Below are 17,934 nucleotides of genomic sequence, written 5' to 3' on the forward strand. Positions count from 1 at the left end.
AAAGTAGGATATATGAGGGTTTGGTGCTATCTGCAGTTTCAGGCACCCGCTAGAAGTCTTAGCATGTATCCCCTACAGATAAAGGGGACTGCTGTAATGAAAACTTAGTTATAACATAGTTATGGTTCTAAAGAATCCTTTTCAACTTCAGATTTATAATGGTCTGAGGAGCTGAGATAAGTTAATTCTGTTCTGGGGACTGACCCTGGATGTTACAAAAGCTGAAGTCTGTCCAGTGTGAATTTCCATACGGACTTCTCAAACAATTCTTTACATTTTATACATTTTAAAAGCATTTTTATATCCCATCTTGCCTCTCTTTGTATATGCTTTCTTTAGCATGAAAGTTTCTTTCTCACAATTGGGTTAAAGTTTCTCCTGCCACCTGTCCCTGGCAGTCGCCTTTTCCTGCTGGGCTGCCGTGTGGGTCTGCATCTGTGTCCTGTTGCGCCCACTGTTCCTGCTTTGTCATTTCTGTAATTCACATTTCTCCTTCTAGACTTCATGCCCCTTCAAGGTAGAGACAACTGTGCCCTATTTGTCTCCCTGTGCCCCATATATATTACTGGTTAAACATAGACATAACCTGATTTTTTTTTTTTTTTTGAGATGGATTCTCACTCTGGCAGCTAGGCTGGAGTGTAGTATGCGCTCTCGGCTCACTGCGACCTCTGTCTCCCAGGTTCAAGCAATTCTTCTGCCTCAGCCTCCCAAGTAGCTGGGATTACAGGCACCCGCCACCATGCCTGGCAAATTTTTGTATTTTTAGTAGAGATGGGGTTTCCCCATGTTGGTCAGGCTGGTCTTGAACTCCTGACCTCAGGTGATCCGCCTGCCTCGGCCTCCCAAAGTGCTGAGATTACAAGTGTGAGCCATTACTCCCGGCCTAACCTGATATATGAACAAATTATTTTATTTGACTGCCCCCCATATCTCACAGGTTGTGAGGTATACGGCTTTCTCTTCCAAGGGGGTGCCTACACACTCCTTATTATTTACATATCTATTTGACTTTGGGGAAATGTGGTAGAGTTCAAGGGGCAGGACATTAGGAGTCAGGTTTGTTTTCCAGTCCTCGCTTTGTGTTTTACTGTGACCTCAAGTCCTTCAACTTCTTGGAACCTCACTTGCCTCATCTATAAAATGGGAACAATAACACCCAACCCTCAGGATTGTTCAGAGGGTTAAGTGGTATATCATTTATTCCTTTCTGCCTGTTCACTTTTAAACCTTCACACTGAATACTTTGCCATCACTTGGGAGATTTCTCAAAGACTTTAAAAAAACTAATTCTTTATTCATTTCTTCCACTTTCCCCCAAACTCCCTAGAGAGGAGATGGTGAGATTTGGGGCTCCTAAATAGCCCCCATGAGGTTCCTGAGCCTTGACAGATAACGCAGGCTTTCTGTATATTCCCAGAGGGCAGAGATAACAATAGGCTCTATTCACAATGCTACTGTCAAAACGGTGTGTTGTGAAATGAATTTCCTTGTTACTCTAAGAGGAAGAACAGTGTCTCTCCTTGACTTTCTAAGTGTCCCCTTCCCTATTCCGACATCCTTGCCAAGTGTATCAACACATTTTTTTACAGTGGAAAACAGGATTTCTTCTCTTTAGAGGATTTGATTCCCAGCTTGGTGCTAACCAGTTGCATGTCATCCTGATAAATGGGTTACTTTTTATTTTATTAGCAAAATGCAAGTGAGATCAATTCTTTGCTCTAAGACTGTCTATTGGATTTTAAGTTGTTTGACCTTGAGCATAGCTCTGGCTGAAATAGGCTCGAGATGTAAAAATCCACACACCCGCTGCCTCTGCCCCGTCTCAGGAGAGAAGCTGTAATTCATATCCACAGGCAGATCAATACTCCTGTGTCTACAGCCGCAGGCAATGTTTCTGCAACATGGTACCCACGGTGTTTATACATGGGGAAGTCTGGTTATTGCCACTGTCTCTTTGGCTAGTTGAGGATTGTAAAGCTGTATACTGTCAAAACAGTCCTGGATCTGTTCTGATGCTGAAGGTGTGATGACATATTAGTGTTCCGTGACTGCTGCAACAATTATCATAAACTTGGTGGCTTAACACTACAGAAGTTTATCCTTTCACAGTTCTGGAGGCCAGAGGTCTGAGATCCAGTGACCTGCAGTCCCTGTGTGGGCGTTAAGGGAGAACCCCTTCCCTGCCTCTTCCATCGTCTTCTCCTTGCATTCCTGGGCCTAAGGCTGCATTGCTCCACTCTCTACCTCTTCACATTGCCTCCTCTCCTGTGTGTGGGTGTCTTCTCTTCTGTCTCAAATCTCCCTCACCTCTCTCTTACAAGGACATTTGTCACTGAATTTAGGGCTGACCTGGATAATCCTTCTCTCAAGAACTTTAACTCAATCACATCTGCAAAAAGCCTTTTCCAAATGAGGTCACATCCGCAGGTTCCAGAGATTTGATGTGGACATCATTTTTGGGGAGGGTGCCTTTTGGTCTACTACTAGAGGAATAAGAATGACTTCTAATGGGATGACTTGCAGATATGTTCTCTCTAGTTCCATGCCTTGATGTTTGGAAACACAGAAAGATTTTTGTAGACTGGCATATTAGATGATTCTAGGGAACAATATAGAAATGGTTATGTGCCTAATGGGTGCCATAATTCTGATTATTTAATTCCAATAATGAAATCTCACTGATTTTAGATATTTTGCAGTGGATGTGATTTCTAAGACTCAGATCTGCAAAAACAAAACCCTTAATTGTGTCCCTATAATTTCTATCTCAAGCTTCATTTGCTTAAGTAAAAAAAAAAAAGAAAAAAAGTGAGTGAAAAAAGTCACTTTTTTTTTTTCTTTTTTTTGAGTGGGGGACAGAATTTACTCTGTTGCCCAGGCTGGAGTGCAGTGGCGTGATCTCAGCTCAATGCAACCTCCGCCTCCTGAGTTCAAGCGATTCTCCTGCTTCAGCCTCCCAAGTAGCTGGGATTACAGGCATGCACCACCACCAGCTAATTTTTGTATTTCTAGTAGAGGCAGGGTTTCACCATGTTGCCCAGGCTAGTCTCAAACTCCTGATGTCAGGTGATCCACCTGCCTCAGCCTTCCAAAATGCTGGGATTACAGGTGTGAGCCACTGTGCCTGGCCTCAAGTCACTTTTAAGCAGTCTTCAATAATTCCAGTCCTGGACCGGGCGCGGTGGCTCACGCCTGAAATCCTAGCACTTTGGGAGGCCAAGGCTGTCAGATCACAAGGTCAGGAGATCGAGACTGTCCTGGCTAATATGGTGAAACCACATCTCTACTAAAAATATGAAAAATTAGCTGGGTGTGGTGGCAGGCGCCTGTAATCCCAGCTACTCAGGAGGCTGAGGCAGGGGAATTGCTTGAACCTTGGAGGTGGAGGTTGCAGTGAGCTGAGATCACACCACTGCACTCCAGCCTGGCAACAGAGTAAGATTCCGTCTCAAAAAAAAAAATTTTTTTTTTTTTTAGGTTTAGGGTCAGAGATTTCCCCTATGCCTCAACCTTTTCATGGAGTTCTAAGCTCCCGGTTTAAGTGGACTGCATAGTGCAATGGTTACAAGTGAGCCCTCCAACCTACATGGCTTGCATTGAAAACCACCTCCTCTACTTTTTACTTCCTAATGGGTGATCTTAGCATTGCAGGTTGCCTTCTTAGGAAGCAGAGTATGAAATGCAGCATGTTGGCCAAGGAGTGTCCTTGGGATCAGCTCCTGCAGAAGAAGCAGGAAGGCATCCAACTGTGATGCAGGTCCAGTGGCAGCCTTGACCCACCCCACGGGAGCTCTGGAGCTAGGATGACCCTTCAGAGTTGTCCCACGTTGGGTTGCCCTGAGAACTGATGTGATCTTGGCAAGGCAGCTCTCTGCCTTGAGGCAATCCTTTAAGGGACTGACAGCTGCAGGCCATCTGCTCATAGCCCCTGGCAGCAGTGGATCTGGGTGGTGCATCCCTGTGTCCATTACACTGTACTGTCATGCTGTTTGGATTCGCTTCTTCATCTTATGTTCTGGGAGCAGCGACTCCAGGATTTTTGTAGAACAGGCCAGTGCCCCTGTTCTTCCTGGGGGAAATGTGGAAGAGGAGGGTTTGTGGGATGAGCTGCAGTGCTCACTTCTGCAGCTGGTCTCCTGGCTACCCGAGGACTCATCTCCCTCTTCCAGTCTCCATTCAGGATCTCTTTCCATCTCGGCTAGCACCTTTGCTGGTCCCAGTGACTAATGTGGCCTAACACAGGCTGTCACCCCCTGCTCAGGCTGACACTCCTGCCATTCCTGGTCCATTTGCTGTCAAACTGGATAAGGGAGTGCCGAGAGGTGACCAAGTGGACCCGCCCTACCCCCATTTTGTCACAGCAGCCCTACCTCCTCCTGATGACCCGGGTCAATTGGCCCTGCTGGGTTGGTATCTCTCCTTGTTGCCTGCTGGTCCCTTGGCACGAGATGCTAAAGTACCCAGGAGGCAGTCACAGCTTAAACTTCAATGGAAGTTGCTGTGTCCACTGGAAGAAGGGTTCTCCATCTGGGAACCATGAGTTGCAGAGCCCAGATCTGTGATAACAGAAAACATAAATTCCCCATTGGCCGCTGAGAGGGATGGCACACGGGATACCCCTTGGCTCCGGGTCATGAATCCTTCCCTTCTGGTCTAGCACCATGTAACAGTTTCCATTCAAACTGGAAATGCACTGGGGTACCCATCATCTGAAAGGATTACTGTCAAGCTTTGATGTCTTAGTTGTTATTGATCCTGGCGCTATTCCCAGCCCTGTGTGATCCTGGCCTCTGTTCCCTCTAATCCTCTCAGTGGGTCTTCCCCTAGCCCTGGATAGTTTTATCACAGGTGTGTATTGACTAATGTGTGCTCAATACTGAAATCCAGAGTTCTCCTGCTGTGCAGTTCTCCTTCAAACTCCAGCCGCCTTGGTACCTCCAAAGTCTGGGATTGATCTCCCCAGCTTAAGGGGTTTACCAGGTTCCTTCTGTTGCCATGCGACTCTCTCCTGGACACCCTCCCCAGGCCTTGCCTGAGGCCATCACAGGCTGGCTCTGTTTGCTTCTTGTCTCTCAGGGATCAAGTCCTTCACCACTTTACTGCCAGTCTCCTGAAAACCACTTCCCATATATTTTGTCCAGTCGTTGATTCTTTCAGCATAGAGGGTAAATCCCTGTGGAAGCAGCATTTGTGCTGGGGCTTTTGAAACCTAAAGGTAATTTTTTTTTTCCTCCTTCAGTTTCTCCTTGACCTCTTTCCTTTTGGGGCAAAGAGGAACTTTGGCCTGGAACTTCCTGGCCTGAAAAGCAAAGGGTCACAGGTTGAAGTAATGACAGGAAAAGCAAAACCAAAAATAGATATTCCTTCGCAATGTCCCTTTCGTTCTGCCAACGTTGCAAGTCATACCATTTCTTTCACCCTGATCAAGGTTTATTGCCTTGACTGAGGAAGAAACACAGAAGGTTCTGTTGGTGTCTGAAATTTATTCTTGATTTTCTTTTGTAGGAAATTGCCCACCTAAGCACGTGAGTCCTCTGAGAAGCAAAAGCGCCCCATTTCAGAAACTTTAAAAGCAGCTTAAGCCAAGTCCAGTGTGCCCCACAGCTTTCTCCCCACAGTGGCTAAGATCCATTTCTGCTCACTTTAATGTTGATGGACTTTGCTTTCGCTGGTGCATCTGGGTCTCTAAAGCCAAGCCTCTGTCTCTGCACTAGCGCAGGTTCTTGGCCGACACGCCTTGCTGGTTGCGGGGGTGGGGGCGGGGAGAGAAACATGGCCTCTCCCTGCAGGGTCCCCATAAATCCTGTTCTCTGTGGGCACCCTGGGGAAAGTGGAGGCGAGAACTCGGGGATTTAGACCCCTTTCAGCATCTAGCTCTGTAGTGTCTGACTTAGGAAGGAAGGTCTCAGCTCTCTAAATTAACTTTGGAGGAGTGTGGGGACTTGTGTTAAGTGGTCTCCACTGAGGTGACCAGTTATAAATAAACTGAATATTTATTGCAGTTGATCTCCAAATGGCAAAATGTTAACATTCAGCTGAAGCTGAATTGAAGGCCAATTATCACCATCAAAGAAAAAACAGGTATAAGAATGAATCTGACATTTTATTAAGAACTAAATTTGTTGCTGTTACTTACAGTGGAAAACACACATTTACTATGTATGGCCTCCAACACAGCCATATAAAAAGTCTTGGCATCTTGGTTAGACATGTATATACTTTCTACACAATTACAATTGTGTATAACATAATTTAGCTTTTGAGAGTACATTTTTAAAAATTCAACAAGTATGAGTAAGACTGTATAGGATTCAGCACTGTCTAATTCAGGTAAAACAGTACCTAATTTAGGTACAATAGTAAAAGTTAAAAATGAGTAATCCAGCTTGTAGTGATATTTCTATTTCATCCTTTTATACCATGATCACCCAGGGCTACTTTTTTGGATGGTGAAATTTTAAAGCAAGCTCACCTCAGTACCCAGGTATCTCCTGATATAAAGACAGTGAAAAACAAAAACATGATAAATACTATCAGTGTGATTAGTGGCTTAGTTTGTTAGCTGTTTTAATAAAATACAACTTTATAGTGAAAATAATATACTGGAAGTAGCTTTTTATTTTTTGAGATGGAGTCTTGCCTTGTTGCCAGGCTGGAGTATGGTGGTGTGATCTCAGCTCACTGCAACCTCTGCCTCCTGGGTTCAAGCGATTCTCCTGCCTCAGCCTCCCAAGTAGCTGGGACCACAGGCATACACCACCATGCCCAGAATTTTTGTATTTTTAGTGAATACAGGGTTTCACCATGTTGGCCAGGATGGTCTCAATCTCTTGACCTCATGATCTGCCTGCCTTGGCCTCCCAAAGTGCTGGGATTACAGGCATGGGCCATCATGCCCGGCTGGAAGTAGCTTTTAAAAAGCATTTTTAATGGTATGCTTACAAAATGACAGATGCAGGTGAAAAAAAATCTTCAGCAATGACAATATAATGAACCAGTCTCCTGGGAGCAAAGCTGAACACTACAGAGATAGGCTGGCTGCTTAAAGTCAAATTAATTTCTTAACACCATGGAAATCCTACTTGGAAATTGTACCAAGGTGGTTTCTAAGTGTCACTGGTCTTAGTTTAATAATGTAAAAATTTCACCTTATCAGCTATTTTAAAGTTTCTGGGAAAAATTCCTTTGGTTCTAACGGCATTGACTCTAGTACTACCTCCCCTTTCTGATGGACCTTCCTTCTCAAGGAAGGTCTTATTGTATCACCCAGTGTAAAATCACACAGTTCTTTTATCCAATAATTGTCATGGAGGAAGTTGTCATCTTCCTCACTAGTAAAAGGCTCCTCCCAGGAATGTTGGGGAAATCTTGATGTTCATTCTGAGAAACCACATTGAGGGTAAGTAAATTCAGGGGCCCACAATACCAGTATGTTTCATGTCAATACAGGAATTTTTTTGGTCACTTTGTCAGCTGGGGACCTCTGGCTGGCAATACCCCTACCTGAGCCTTGCTGGGGCATGCTACCTGCTATAGGAGGCATCCCCAACCCAACTCAGCTCACCCAGGCTGGTTCTGGCTTGTGCACTGTCTCAGCCCTTGGCCGGGCTGGGTGTGGTGCCCCAGGCCACCTGTGTTATAGCTTGTACCTGCATTCGGGAGTTCCTGAGCTCTTGTCCCACATCCAAGAAGGAGAGGATATGCCAACAACTGAAGGGTGAGGAGGGTGGAGAAGAATTTTATTGAACAATGGAACAGTTCTCAGCAGAGAGGGGAGGTAGGGGTGGTCCCCTATTCCCACAATCAGGTGGTTTCTTCCTCAGTGTGACTGAGTCTGGGACTTTTATGGGCTCAGAATAGGGGAGTGCATGCTGATTGGTTTGTGAGTATGCAAAGAAAGGCTGAAGCAAAGGCACCACTCAAAGGTGGGCATAGCAGTGTAGAAAACCAATTAGGAAAGGGTAGGGATCAGTTGGAGGAAAGCATGCCAAATGTGAAGACAGGTTCTCAATCTGGTCCGTGGATTTGACTTGTAGCTTGATTTTCAGGCTTTAAGTTGTCTTCAGCTTTGGAGTTGGGGTTTCACCGGGGACCTGCCCCATCTGCCTAGGCATTTGGCTACCTCCTGTCACTCTCAATGTCCCTTTAAGAGCATGTAAAGTTCAGCTATAAGATGTCCAGAAATCGGATGCAAATCTAGAACAGGTAAGGATACTAGTAATGTGTAAACTAAAGGTTGAATTCCCAAACATAGTAAGTTGTGTCAAAAGTGACCTGGGTCGCAGTATTGATAATTTTTAGATAAGAGATTGGTTTGGGGTTCATGAACAGAGGTTGAAAGGCATAAAAGAGAGGCTGAAAAATAACCCATATTAACTATCTGAAAGGCCGGGCGTGGTGGCTCAAGCCTGTAATCCCAGCACTTTGGGAGGCTGAGACGGGCGGATCACGAGGTCAGGAGATCGAGACCATCCTGGCTAACACGGTGAAACCCCGTCTCTACTAAAAAAATACAAAAAACTAGCCGGGCGAGGTGGCAGGCGCCTGTAGTCCCAGCTACTCGGGAGGCTGAGGCAGGAGAATGGCGTAAACCCGGGAGGCGGAGCTTGCAGTGAGCTGAGGTCCGGCCACTGCACTCCAGCCTGGGCGACAGAGCAAGACTCCATCCAAAAAAAAAAAAACAAAAAAAAAAACAACTATCTGAAAATGGTACAAATGGCCAGACCTCAAAATCAGTAGGAATATCTACATCAATGCCATCACCTCTGAGCTATCAGTGATTGTTCCATGTGATATCTCTTAATGGAAATCAAATGTAGAACCCCAAGAGGAAGACTAGCAAACATTTTAAACTGCAATTCCACATAGCTTTGTAGTAGCCAAAGGTGTTATTTTGGGAAACCTCATGAATAGCCAGAGTCATAGAGTGGTTAATGCAGCTATCAAAGGCATTTACCCAAAATATGACCCATTTCCAGTCCAAGTTTTTATTAAATAAAACACAACCAGCTGGGTGAGAACCATCGTAACTACAGTTCACACCAGGTTGGGATCAGGTTTCATTTAGGATTTTATTTCTGGGTACCTTGCCAGGACCAATTAATGTGGGCTGTGGGTATAGATAGTCCCTATAGAAGTCTTCTGTGTGACATGGTTCCCCATAAGAGTGGTGGCTCACAGCTTCTGATTAGATGTTGTTTAGATGCATCATGAGTTCTATTAAACATAAGCATGCATTTTCAAATCCAACACTTGAGACGTACAATGTCCCTGTACACAGCTGAGCTGATGATGCCAAGATGGGCTTTAGTAAAAGGTGTTAGAACCATTGCTGAAGTTCTGGATTTTGTGCAGTGGTTCCATCTTCTACTTTGACACCAATAAAACCCTTAAGACATTGAAATTTAGGAAGTAAAGGCCAGGTCACATTCATTTAGCTGCTGAATCAAATGTGTAATACCACTATAGTACAAAAAACCTGTAAGTGTTCCAAAATATGCCCCAATACAGAATTTTCCAGCCTTGGGAACAGAAAGGAGAAAGATCCCTGCTGAGTATATTTGTTTTTCTTTGTGAGTTTCATATGAGGAAAATCACTAAATTATTGTGCCTGTTCTCCCTAATGATGATAATTTCAGAAAGCCCCAAAATAAACAGAGCTTCCCATTTATTGGCTCCAGGTGATATTTGATCCTCGTGGGTGCTTGTTCAGGCTACGTGTGGTGGCAACAGCATGGATCTTTGTGCAAAACACATTTGTGTGCTCTGATCAAGGTCTTCTATGCAAGCTCTATTACGCATTTACAAACACATTTTTGGCTACATTTCATTCCAAAAAGAGATTTTGGCCGGGCGCGGGTAGCTCACACCTGTATTCCCAGCAATTTGGGAGACCGAGGTGGAAGGATGGCTTGAACTCAGGAGTTCAAGACCAGCCTGAGCAACATAGTGAGACCTTGTCTCTACTAAGAAAATTAGTGGGGTGTGGTGCATATTTGTAGTCCCAGCTACTCAGGAAGCTGAGGCAGGAAGATCACTTGAGCCTGAGAGATGGAAGCTACAGTGAGCTATGATCTTGCCACTGCACTCCAGCCTGTGTGACAGAGTGAGACCTTGTCACAAAAACAAAAACACCAAAAGTAACCCCAGAGAGATTTTATGTGACTGCAGCTTTAAATTATACTTAGCAGTGAAATGAACTATACTCCTGCAGCTAAATACCTGATTGAAACACCTCTTTCAATTATCTGAGTAAACTATATAATACAAATGAAAGTTATTCCTATGAAAATATCTGGAGGGCAAAGAAAAACAATCAAACTATATTCCCAAATAAATATTTTAAAGGGAAATAAGTTGACCAACCTCTGAAGGTCAGACAATGTTTGCTAGCTGTAATCCTGTTCCCCACGAGGCTGGAGTTGGGCCACTACATTGTTTTTGTTTCCTGCGTCAGCACTGTCAGAATGTTCCCCATGGGCTGAGGATTTTTTCTTGTTCTGATGAGAGAAGGATTCCCACAGAGACCCAAATGACTAGTGTGTTAATCTGCTAGGGTTACCATAACAAAGTACAGAGATTGTAACAAATACAGAGGTTTTAAACAACAGAATGTATTGTTTCACATTCTAAAGGCTAGAAGTCCAAGATCAAGGTGTCAGGTTTCTTCTGAGGCCTCTCCTTGACTCCTAGACAGCCACCTTCTCCCTGGGTCCTCATATGATCTTCCCTGTGTGTGTGTCCCAGAACAATAGAACATACATTCTTCTTATCTGCACATGGCACATGTTATAAAATCAGCCACACAATTGTCCGTAAAATATTTCTCAACTAATTCAAAGAACCTGAAATCATGTCAAACATACTCTTAGACCACAGCATAATAAAAATATAAATTAATACTAGGAAAATCATTCAAAATCATACAGTTACATGGTAATTAAATAACCTGCTCCTGAATGACTTTTGGGTAAACAATGAAATTAAGGCAGAAATCAAGACATTCTTTGAAATGAATGAGAACAAAGATACAACATACCAGAATCTCTGTGACACAGCTAAAGCAGTGTTAAGAGGAAAGTTTATAGCACTAAATACCCACATCAAAAAGTTAGAAATATATCAAATTAACAACCAAACAACACACCTAGAGGAACTATAGAAACAAATGCAAATCAACCTCAAAGCTAGAAGACAAGGAATAACCAAAATCAGAGCTGAACTAGAGGAAATTGAAATGCAAAAAACCATGCAAAAGATCAACAAATCCCGGAGTTTGTTCTTTGAGAGAAAAAATAAGATTGATAGACTGCTAGATTAATAAAAAGATCCAAATAAACACAATCAGAAATGACAAAGGGGACATTACCACTGACTCCTCAGAAATACAAAAAACCCTCAGAGACTACTACAGACACCTCTATGCCTGCAAACTAGAAAACCTAGAAGAAATGAACAAATTCCTAGAAACATACAATCTCCCAAGATTGAGCCAGGGATAAATTTAATCCCTGAACAGACCAATAATGACTTCTGAAATGGAATCAGTAACAAAAAGCCTACCAACCAGAAAAAGTCTAGGACTGAACAATTCACAGCTGAATTCCACCAGTTGTGTAAAAAAGAGCTGATATCATTCCTATTGAAACTATTCCAAAACATTGAGAAGGAGGTACTCCTCCCTAACTCATTCTATGAGGCCAGAATTATCCTGATACCAAAACCTGGTAGAGACAAAATTTAAAGAAGGCTTAAGGCCAATATCCTTGATGAACATAGATGCAAAAAATCCTCAGTAAAATACTAACAAATCATATCCAGCAGTGCATCAAAAATCTAATCTACCACAATCAACTAGGCTTTATTCCTGGAATGCAAAGTTGGTTCCACATACTCACATCAATAATTATAATTCACTACATAAACAGAACTAAAACAAAAAACCATATAATCATCTTGATACCAAAAATACTTTGATAAAATTCAGTATCTTTTCACGTTAGCCCTCAAAAAACTAGGCATTGAAGGAACATACCTCAAAATAATAGCACCTATGACAAACCCATGGCCAACATCATACTGAATGTACAAAAACTGGAAGCATTCCCCTTCAGAACCAGAGTAAGATGAGGATGCCCACTCTCGCCATTCCTATTCAACATTGTATTGGAAGTCCTAGCCAGACCAATCAGGCAAGAGAAAGAAATAAAAGGCATTCAAACAGGAAGAGAAGTCAAACTATCTCTCTTTGTAGATGATTTTATACCTAGAAAACCCCATAAACTCTGCCCAAAAGCTCCTAGAACTAATGAACAACTTCAGCAAAGTTTCAAGATACAAAATCAATGTACAGAAATCAGTAGCATTTCTATACACCATTAACATCCAAGCTGAGAGTCAAATCAAGAACACAATCCCATTCACCACAGTCATACACAAAAAATAAAATACCTAGGAATAGAGCTAACCAAGCAGGTGAAAAATCTCTACAATGACAATTACAAAACACTGCTCAAAGAAATCAAAGATGACACAAATCAATAGGAAGAATCAATATTGTTAAAATGCCCATACTTCCCAAAGCAGTCTACAGATTCAGTGCTATTACTATCGAACTACCAGTGACATTCTTCACAGAATTAGAAAAAACTATTTTAAAATTCGTATGGAAGCAAAAAGGAGTTCAGATAGCCAAGGCAATCCTAAGCAAAATTAACAAAGCTAGAGGCATAACGTTACCTGACTTCAAACTATACAAGGCTACAGTAACAAAAGCAGCATGGGACTGGTACAAAAACAGGCATATAGACCAATGGAACAGAATAGAGAGCCCAGAAATAAAGCCACACACCTACAACCATCCGATCTTTGACAAAGTTGACAAAAACAAGCAATGGGGAAAGAACTTCCTATTCAATAAATGGTGCTGAGATAACTAGCTAGTCACATGCAGAAGACTGAAGATGGATCCCTTCCTTATACCATATACAAAAATCAATGCAGGATGGATTACAGACTTAAGTGTAAAACCTAAAGCTATAAAAACCCTAGAAGATAACCTAGGGAATATCATTCTGGACATAGGAACTGACAAAAGCTTCATGATGAAGACTCCAAAAGCAATTGCAACAAAAGCAAAAATTGACAAATGGAACCTAATTAAACTAAAGAGCTTCTGCACAGCAAAAGAAACTATCAACAGAGTAAACAGATGACCTACAGAATGGGAGAAAATTTTTCAAACTATGCATCTGACAAAGTCCTAATATTCAGAATCTATAAGGAACTTAAATTAACAAGCAAAAAACAACCTTATTAAAAAGTGGGCAAAGGACATAAACAGACACTTCTCAAAAGAAGACATACATGTTACTAACAAGCATATGAAAAAATGCTCAGTATCACTAATCATCAGAGAAATGCAAATCAAAGCCACAATGAGATACCATCTCACACCAGTCGGGATGATTATTACTAAAAAGTGAAGAACAGATGCTGGCGAGGTTGTGGAGAAAAAGGAATGCCTATACACTGTTGGTGGGAGTGTAAATCATTCACCCTTGTGGAAGACAACGTGGCAATTTCTCAAAGACTTAAAAACAGAACTGCTATTTGACCCAGCAATCCCATTACTGGGTATATACCCAAAGGAATAGAAATCATTCTATCATAAAGTTACATCCACACGTCTGTTCATTGCAGAACTATTCACAATAGCAAAGACATGGAATCAACCCAAAAGCCATCTATGGTAGACTGGATGAAGAAAATGTGGTACATACACACCATGGAATATTATGGAGCCATTAAAAAGAATGAAATTCTGGGGGGAGGGGGGAGGGATTGCACTGGGGAGTTATACCTGATATAAATGATGAATTGATGGGTGCTGACGAGTTGATGGGTGCAGCACACCAACATTGCACAAGTATACATATGTAACAAACCTGCACGTTATGCACATGTACCCTAGAACTTAAAGTATAATAATAAAAAAAAAATAAAATAAAAAAAATAAAAAAAAGAATGAAATTCTGTCCTTTGCAGGGACATGGATGGGGCTGGAAGCCATAATCCCAAGCGACCTGACGAAGGAGCAGAAAATCAAATACTGCAAGTTCTCACTTATAAGTGGGAGCTAAACATTGAGTACACATGGACACAAAGAAGGGAACAATAGACAATGGGGCTTACTGAAGGATGGAGGTTGGGAGAAAGGAGAGGATCAAAAAACTACCTACTGGGGCAGGGCATGGTGGCTCACGCCTGTAATCCCAGCCCTTCGGGAGGCCAAGAGGTTAGGAGTTCGAGATCAGGCTGGCCAACGTGGTGTAACCCTGTCTCTATTAAAAATATAAAAATTACCCAGGTGTGGTGGCTCACACCTGTAGTCCTAGCTACTTGAGAGGCTGAGGCAGGAGAATCGCTTGAACCTGGGAGGCAGAGCTTGCAGTGAGTGGAGATTGCGCCATTGCACTCTAGCCTGGGTGACAGAGCAAGACTCTGTCTCAAAAAGCAAAACAAAACAAAACAAAACTACCTATTGGGTGCCATGCTTATTACCTAGGTGACAAAATAATCTGTGTACCAAACCCCTGTGACATCCAATTTACCCATATAACAAGCCCACACATGTACCCCTAAACCTAAAATGAAAGAAAGAAAAGAAAATTTAGAACATTTTATGAGTATGCCACTTTCATAAAGGAATAATATTGCCACATGCTCAGCAATTAGATTGTTCTTGCTATTGCTATATTGTACATGTGCAATACCAAATAGTGCTTGCTTTTAATGGTACACTAAAGAAATATAATTAATTCTCTGTGCAGAGCACAAAATAGTATTTTAACTAGCGTGTATTCTAGATATACCTGGGTACCAAGGTTTCAAAGCCTGGGCAGATCTGAAAACCCTTTCAGCAATCTTTACTTGCTGAAAACAGCATTCTACAACAAACATATCTACATGCTCTTTGTTTAAACTTTAAGCTCCTTATAGATTCAAAAGTATAAGGAATTATCTTAAAGTATTCTTAAGTCTATTGTTTTGAATTTGATTAGTAAAAACAAAATGTGTTTTGGGTATCTTATTTTTCTCTATCATGTTCCTAATGTCTTATGTTTTACATGCTTTATGTCTGAATCGAAGGTGATTTATCATAAATACTTAGTACAGAATGTGTTGGTTTTTTTAATACATAAGGTCTCGCTCTGTGGCCCAGGCTGTAGTGCAGAGGCACGATCACAGTTCACTGTAGCCTGAACTCCTGGGCTCAAGCGATTCTCCTGCCTCAGCCTCCCAAGAAGCTAGGACTACAGGTGTGCACCACTGTGCCCAATGAACTTTTTATTTTTTGTTTTTGTAGATGTAGGATCTCGCCATGCTTCCCAGGCTGGTCTCAAACTCCTGGCCTCAAGTGAGCCTCCCACCTCAGCCTCCCAAAGTGTTGGGATTACAAGCATGAGGCACCATGCCTGCCCCAAGTATTTGGTTTTGAAGTTTACCTTCTTAAGAAATTTTGAGAGCCCAGAATCTGAACCATGTATGTATGGAAATTTCTTGCAGACTCAGGTTTGGGAGTCTAAAGTTTGTTTTTACAGTCATAAGCTCTTAAGGCTAGGCCTGAATTTTTTTTCTCCTGGTGGCAATACAATTCAAAATTATTGATGAGCTATTTTACATTATTTCATACCAAGTCTTTGAAATCTGGTGTTGATTTTACTCTTAGAGCATGTTGAAATTCAGGCTAGCCACAGTTCTGCTGCTCAACCACCACCTGAATTGGACGGCGTAGTTCTGGACATAATTCTCAAACCTGCCTTCTTTGTTTCCTTCCTCACACTCAAGGGTTTCTTTTTCAACTGAATGAGAGCTACCTTGTGAACAACATTCTCATCCCATCCTTGTTGCAGTGCTGAATCCCTCTGAGTAATTAAGAAACTGATGGATCGTTTAAACTCCTATCCCCAACTTTTATGCTCTATTTCCTTGTCTCTGTTTTCAAACCAGGCGTTTTTGTCTGTGTCCAGTTCTGTGTAATACCTGCTAGATGCTGCAAATCAAAACTGACACACACTAGCACTCTGGCTAGCCACCCATTTTCCTTAGAACTGTGGGGTCATGCAAGTCTTCCTGCCAAGTTATCACATGTGACAGTTTTACCTAACGATTTGCCACATGCTGGTTTCGCCTACAAGAATCTATTTTCTTACAGCTTGCCACTGCCAAGCTATGATCACTTTTTGGATTTTCTTATGGCAGCAACACACTTCAAAACATCAGTCTCTGATGAAGGATAATCCCAGCTTCCATAACAAAATAAACCCTCCAAATTTCCATGGTTTTCCACAACTGGAGTTTATTTTCTGCCCATCAAATAATCCAGTTGGTGGTGATCAGGTTCCTTCTGTCCTGTGGATCTTGCAACCCTCTGCATTCAGCCAGTGGACAGGGAAAAAGAGTGTAAGGGAAGTTTGAGGGCTCACTAAAAAAGCATTGGACTGAACTTGCACACATCACCTCTGCTCACATTTCTTTAGTTAGATGTGGTCCTCTGGTCACACAAACCACAAGCAGGGCTGAGAAATATAATTTATGTGCCCAGGAAAAAAAGGAGAGTGTGAATTTTGTTGAGCAGCACATATTCCAACCATATATATATACATATATTTTTAGACGGAGTCTCACTCTGTCGTCGCCCAGGCTGGAGTGCAGTGGCGCGATCTCGGCTCACTGTAAGCTCTGCCTCTTGGGTTCACACCATTCTCCTGCCTCAGCCTCCTGAGTAGCTGGGACTGCAGGCGCCCGCCACCACACCCAGTTATTTTTTTTGTATTTTTTTTTAGTAGAGATGGGGTTTCACTGTGTTAGCCAGAATGGTCGCGATCTCCTGACCTTGTGTTCCACCCATCTCAGCCTCCCAATGTGTTGGGATTATAGCCGTGAGCTACTGTGCCCAGCCCCTGCCATAGTTTTTATTAATATTAATATCAATATTAATATATGAGTGGGATTGGCCTGTAACTTTCCTTTTTAATACATTCCTTGTCTGATGTTTGATATTAAGGTTAAACTCGGTTACGCTAGTTACAAAAAGATACAAATTGGGGAGTAGTTCTCCTTTTACCTTCTTAGAAGTGTTTGGGTAAGACTGAAATTTATTCCTGAAATGATGAGTAGATTTTTCCATTAAAGTTGTATGACTAGGCCGGGCGCGGTGGCTCAAGCCTGTAATCCCAGCACTTTGGGAGGCCGAGACGGGCGGATCACGAGGTCAGGAGATCGAGACCATCCTGGCTAACACGGTGAAACCCCGTCTCTACTAAAAATACAAAAACTAGCCGGGCGAGGTGGCGGGCGCCTGTAGTCCCAGCTACTCCGGAGGCTGAGGCAGGAGAATGGTGTAAACCCGGGAGGCGGAGCTTGCAGTGAGCTGAGATCCGACCACTGCACTCCAGTCCCGGCGACAGAGCGAGACTCCGCCTAAAAAAAAAAAAAAAAAAGTTGTATGACTGCTTCTTCATGGAAAGATTTTTAACTGTTGATTCAGTTCATTCAGCAGTTATGAGATGATTCAGCTGCTCTATTTCTTTTCGTTTTGGTAGGCTCCACTTTTTAAGGAAATTGATTCATTTCAAGTAAGTTTTCAAATTTAGCAAACTTATTTATAATATAGTCCCTGTATCTTTTTTATTCCTGCATTGGCAGTTATGTTCCCTTTTTTGTTTCTAATATTATCTACCTTTCTTAGGAAGTTACTTGAGGATGTTTTCCAGCAAATCCAGAGGGTAAGCCAGGAAAGGGGAAAACATGGAAATCATAGATTTCAACTCTAGAAGACAGGGCAGGAAAGTTCTGAGAGACAACTGTGTGGGAGACTTTGAAAATCCCAGCTCACAAGGCAGAAGACAACCAGAGGTAGAATGAGAG

The 17,934-nt window shown here is 42.4% G+C and overlaps 1 pseudogene; it reads right to left on the bottom strand.

Annotated features, from left to right (window-relative positions):
* Positions 1-7,293: 7,293 nt before the first annotated feature.
* Positions 7,294-9,102, bottom strand: LOC105513671 (annotated as a pseudogene).
* Between the last annotated feature and the right edge of the window lie 8,832 nt (positions 9,103-17,934).

The sequence above is a fragment of the Colobus angolensis genome, unplaced genomic scaffold (assembly GCF_000951035.1).
Source record: "Colobus angolensis palliatus isolate OR3802 unplaced genomic scaffold, Cang.pa_1.0 Scaffold233, whole genome shotgun sequence".
NCBI classification, from domain to species: domain Eukaryota; kingdom Metazoa; phylum Chordata; class Mammalia; order Primates; family Cercopithecidae; genus Colobus; species Colobus angolensis.